Below are 5,418 nucleotides of genomic sequence, written 5' to 3'. Positions count from 1 at the left end.
AAGAAAAGATAAAAAGAGAAAAACAAAATACGCCGTGCAAATATCAGTCGTAGATGACTTGCGTTTGCCACCTAGGATACACCAATCCATTAGCTTAACCAATTAAGAACATAATGGAAGACTCGTTAAAATTTAACAACTTATCTAACACCTCAATCGAAATTAGGTGATTGTTATCCAACTATCTTAGCTTTTTTTATTTTAAATCAGGAAAAATGAAGAATTTTATATGTTTTGTTACTTTTGAATTTTTTAGGTGTATTATAGCTCTGTTTTGCTTTTTGTTACAAATTTAGGCTATTATAGTAGTCAATACCTATGTGCTGGATGTATGATCGGACAAGACCAAGTGAAGAGCAGCTGGACCATTCTTTTGGCCACCACCAGAGGCAGTGCCCACAACAAACTACCCACCTTTGGCAGGCCTGCCAGACCTGAGGTCCCCGGTCCCCACTCCCACCCAACGACTCAAGCGAGGAGGGCAGACGGCAGAGGCGATACCACACTCCAGCAGCCCTGGGAGCCCTGGCACATACCCAGCATGCCGATGCCCAGCATGAAGGCGTCCATTCCATAGGGCATGACTCGAGACCTCCCCCGGGCCGAGCCGGTCGGCGACATCACCTCTTTTGGCTGAGCTTTCTTACACTCCACCTGCAATGAGACGTGGCGGTCAGTTCCTCCTACAGTCCTCTGGTCACCCGCCTTCCGGTTCCCTGGCGGCCTCTTTATCGTTAATGTCAGTTACCATGAACAGAGCGCTCACTCTGTGCTAGGCACTGTGAAAACAGCTTGCAGGCAATAGTTCATGAATGCTTACTTACACCAACACAATCATGAAGGTACTATTGTCACTCCCATTTTACAGATGAGGAAATTGAGGCTCAGAGAGCGAAAATCATCTGCCCAATGACTAGACTAGCAAGTAGTGGAGTGAGGATTTCAATCCCTGCTTTTTTATTTTTTGCCCCCCCCCCCCTACCCCCAACCCAGGCTTTTTAACCACCACAGGACACTGCCTTGCTATCCAGATTTTCAGGGTGTGGGGGACTGATTCAACCCCACTGACTGAGCCCCTCTGCCTGCCTCCAGAGCCTCTGAGCGCCCCTGGCTGGCTCAGCTAGGAGCCAAAGTCTCTCTCTGCACCCCCACCCTGTCCAACCCCAGCTCACCATTTTGTTGTTGATTTCATGGAAATGAATTTCACACACTTTTCTCCACGATGTCTTCACTCTCAAACGTGACAAATCCGAACCCTAGAGGGCAAACACAGGGTCAGAACCGGGCTCAAGGTCAAAACCCAGCCCCAAGTCATACCAACACCACCTCCTCTCTTGCAGGGGAGTGTCTGAGCGTTAACAAGAGGCTGTGTCCTCAGCCCAGGAGCCTCTCAACACCTGCCGAGACAGGGTTCCTCGTTCCAAATCACAGATGTGAACACCAAGGCTCAGGGAAGGGAAGTGCTTTGCTCAAGATCACACAGCAAGGGAAAGCGGCAGAGCTCTGACGAAATTTCACTCCACGGCCCTTTCTCTTCCCCAGATGCTTTCCAAAGAGGAAGGGAAGAACACGCACAGACAGACCCTCATGTAAAGTCACACAGAAGTGTGCACACCCAACATGTGTTTGTACAGCCACCCTCACAGGTAGACACACACACGTACTCCCAAACACATAAAGACCCCTGTGTGCATGTACACAGTCGCCCTGATACAACAGACATACACATTCAGACACTGACACCTTCCCATGCAGATGTCCACAGACAACGCACACACCCCACTCCCACAACAGGGTAAAAGGCCCAAAGTCCTGAAGCAACTGGAGACACAGCCCTGCCTCCTCCCCGTGTGCCCCAGGGACTGGAATGGGAGCCTCAGGAGGCAAGGCCTTTGGGAGAAAAACAACCAGGCTGTGCAAACACTGTGGCCTAGATGCTCCCAGGTTCAGGGGCAAGGGGACTGGGGGCTGGGCTCCGCCGGAGGGGGGTGGGGGGTGAAGGGCTTTGAGTCAGCAAGTCAGCCTGACCCTGGGGCAGCCTGGCCTGCGCTCTGGTTACCAGGGACGAGGTAAGCCCCAGTATAGACACTGGCTGGGCAGACAGCAGGCCGAGTGGGGGGGAGGGCTCAGCTGGGGGAGAGTCTGCTCCTCTCGGGTGTCAGCAATTCTGCAAGTTTCTAGCACAGGAAACGGCGGGACAAAAGCCTTCTGTAAGGCCAGGCCCCAGAGAGGATGCAGATCCTCAGGGATAGGATGTCAGGAGGAGAGATGAAAGGGCAGCTGTGACCTGCAGCCCCTGGCTGACCACAGGCCCCCAGCCCGGCCTGGAAAGGGGGAGGGGCCACGCTCACCTCGGTGCCGGTTGGTGGTTTTGTCAAACATCAGCATAGCATCATCCACCTGAAACAGAGCATTTTGTTGTTGGAGGACACACCGATACCAGGGCCCACCACAACCCAGGAGCAGGGCCTCCCACACCTGTTCCGTTCCCCTGTTCCCCAGCCCAGGCTTTATCTTAAACCTGCTCCCCACGCTGGGGACAACGTTCTACCCACAACCTCAACTGGATGCCACAGCAACCCCTTTCAACCACCAGATTCCCAATGGACCAGCCAGCAAATATTAAGCGCCAAGTACGTGCCTGGCACTTTGTCCCATAATCCTCTCCACATTCCCTGCACGTTGAGATCCTCATTTTGTACATAAGGAAATGGGATCAGAGAGGTGAAGTCACCTGCCCAAGGTCACACAGCAAATCTTAGATCAAGTCTGAGAGGAAGAGGCACTGAGTGGGCACTAGAGGAGGAAATACAAGCTCAAGACCTGAGATGGGGAAGCAAAAGCCTCTTCCCTTTTTGCAAAAGGCCAGGAGGACAGCAGCCTCTGCAGCCAGTCTCAACTCCCCTCTCCCGGTACAGAGCTTTTCCTCTAATTGAGGTTTCCTTTGGCTAGAGGCTGTAATTAAACCAAGTAGAGTTCAGTGCCTGGGCTGCTTGCCTCCCACTGACTGGGGGAGGGGAAGGGGCTGAGGAAAGGGGAGGGGCTACACTATCCTCCCTCCCTTGGACCCCAGGCTTTTCTCTTCTGGCTTCTCCCTCAAGGCTCCCCTTGGATACTTGGTCAGCCAGAGGTCTGAGCTTCCCTCCCATAGTCCCACCTCCTTCCCTTTGCCTACAGCTGGTGCATCCTCCTGGCCCCTTAATTCTTTCAGCCCAATGTCAGCTAACCCATGGGGTTACGCTAAAGGTCTGGGTCATCCTTTGGTGGAAATCAAAGGGTTGCCTCTGATATCCCCCCATTGCATTCCAGCCGCTGACACTCCCCCCCCTACACACACACACAAATGGTCACACACCCAAGGGCTGAAGGAAAACTTCCTGAAGCGTGGGGCACAGCTCCTCCCCCAGGGGCACAGCTCCTCCCCCAGGGGCACAGCTTCTCCCCCACTCTCCTTCGCTCCCTTTCCAGGCCTGCCATACGCCTCCTTGAAGGAAAGGGCAATCCCTGAACAGGGTGGGCCTCCAGCTCTCACAGGCGCCAAGTGGAACAGGGCCTCTGACCCCCCCCACCCCCCTCCCCCAGGGAGCCAGGACCCCACTGAGCCTGGAGGGAGCTGGGTCCTGGAGACTCTGAGAAGGAAATGACATCCTCCTGCCCCGGTGCCCTTCTGGGGAGTGTCACCCTCACGCTCATCCTTAAGGACCCTCTCTGAGTCCCCATCCCAAACCTGCTCAACTCTGCAAACTAGACAGACACTGCAGGCTCAGCACGTCTTCCCCACCCCTTCCCCACCCCCTCAACCGCGGAAGAGACACCCAGCAAGGAGGGTTGTAGAAAAGCACAGGCTTTGCCCTGGCTGGTTTGGCTCAGTGGGTGGAGAGTCGGCCTGTGGACTGAACGGTCCCGGGTTCGATTCCCGGCCAGAGGCGTGTGCCTTGGTTGCAGGCACATCCCGGGTGGGGGGTGTGCAGGAGGCGGCTGATCAATGTTTCTCTCTCATCGATGTTTCTAGCTCTCTATCCCTCTCCCTTCCTCCAGTGGGAGCCGCCAAGTTCGGCGGCCTCTAATAAATCAGTGAAATATATTTAAAAAAAAAAAGTAGAGGCTTTGAATTCAGATCTGAGGTCCTGCACTTGCTGGTGGGTAATCTTGGGCAAGTGTGTCTGTGTCTCCATGACTCAGGTTACTCACCTGTGAAACTGGTGTAAGAGTGTCTTGTAGGGAGGGGTTAAATGAGACAGTGCATGTAACACTCAACTCAGTTCCCGGGACACAGTAAGTGCTTAATAAATAATGACTATCATTATCACCTTATCATGGAGGGGCTTGCCCACAGTCACAGGGAGAGGGCAAAGCTGGAGAGAGCAGCCCCACACCACTGCCTTCGAAGGTTTCATGCGGACAGTGCCTGTGTCAGCTATTACCATAACCAACGGACTGAGCATCTTGACTTGGGATCAAAAATTATTTTTTGAATGAATGAAAGAACTAAGAACCAGCCCTCTAATACTATCACTTTGAGTTCCTGCCTGATTCACAAATTGATTTCAGCCCAAATCCACTGCCCTTTTTGCCTTCCTCTACCCAATCTTCCAACCCCCATCCCTGACCCCCAGACCCTTCCACCTGAGTTCTGGCTGGACAGACCCTAGCGGGGATTGGGGTGGAGGCCAGGGCAGGGAGCCAGGACAGTGGCTGGGGGGCCAGAGGACCCCCACCAGTGTCCCCTCCTGGGGCCAGCTCAGGGGAGAGAGGCTCCCAGCGCGGTGTCCTTAATAGGCTTTGGTCTCCATGGGAACCCGAGGGCAGGGGGGCTTGGGCAGGGGGAGGGGAGGCGGCCGGGGCCTGCTGACCAGTGGGAGCCGCCAAGTTCGGCGGCCTCTAAGCCTGAGTGGCAGCCATGGCGGCTGACCATTGTTCCCCCCTCGGCGGCGGCCCCTCGATCCGGGCGGGGGGCCCCCCCGCCGCCGGGCCCTTGGCATTCCCGGCTGTCCCCCTCGCTCCCTGGCAGCCTATTCTCCGGCTCCCCCTGGCCTCCCCGGGCCGGTTTCACATGCCAACGCCGATTTAGGCCCGAACAAAAGACGCGGCCGCTGACGGCTTCTCCTGGGGCCCGGTTGCCATGGCGACGCCGGCCCCGGGGGCAGGCGGCCTCCAATCACAGCTGCTGGATCAGATTAGTGCGAGCTCTAATGCTCGGCGCTCAGACACAAAGACACCCCGCCGGAGCGAGCGGGGCCTGCTGCTTCCCAGGAGCGTCCTTCCCTCTGGGGCCCAGGCCGCCGACCTGCCCTCCGTCCTGGACTCAGGTCCCCACGGAGGCGCCTGAGCCTCGGCCTCTGGCCCCCACGCCGCCAGCATCCGCTGGCCCCGGGACCTCCCACCTTCTGGCCTTCTCCCCTGGAGACAGGGAGCTGG

The 5,418-nt window shown here is 56.0% G+C and overlaps 1 long non-coding RNA gene across 1 annotated transcript; it reads right to left on the bottom strand.

The window, feature by feature from the left end:
• Positions 1 to 546: 546 nt before the first annotated feature.
• Positions 547 to 2,386, bottom strand: LOC102434083. Its single transcript, XR_331114.3, has 3 exons — positions 2,352 to 2,386; positions 1,173 to 1,256; positions 547 to 654 (listed from the first exon to the last, which is right to left on the bottom strand). It is a non-coding gene; the product is annotated as an uncharacterized LOC102434083 (long non-coding RNA).
• Between the last annotated feature and the right edge of the window lie 3,032 nt (positions 2,387 to 5,418).

Source organism: Myotis lucifugus, unplaced genomic scaffold (genome assembly GCF_000147115.1).
Source record: "Myotis lucifugus unplaced genomic scaffold, Myoluc2.0 scaffold_11000, whole genome shotgun sequence".
Classification (NCBI taxonomy): Eukaryota; Metazoa; Chordata; class Mammalia; order Chiroptera; family Vespertilionidae; genus Myotis; species Myotis lucifugus.
This window is presented reverse-complemented; position numbering and strand designations above follow the sequence as displayed.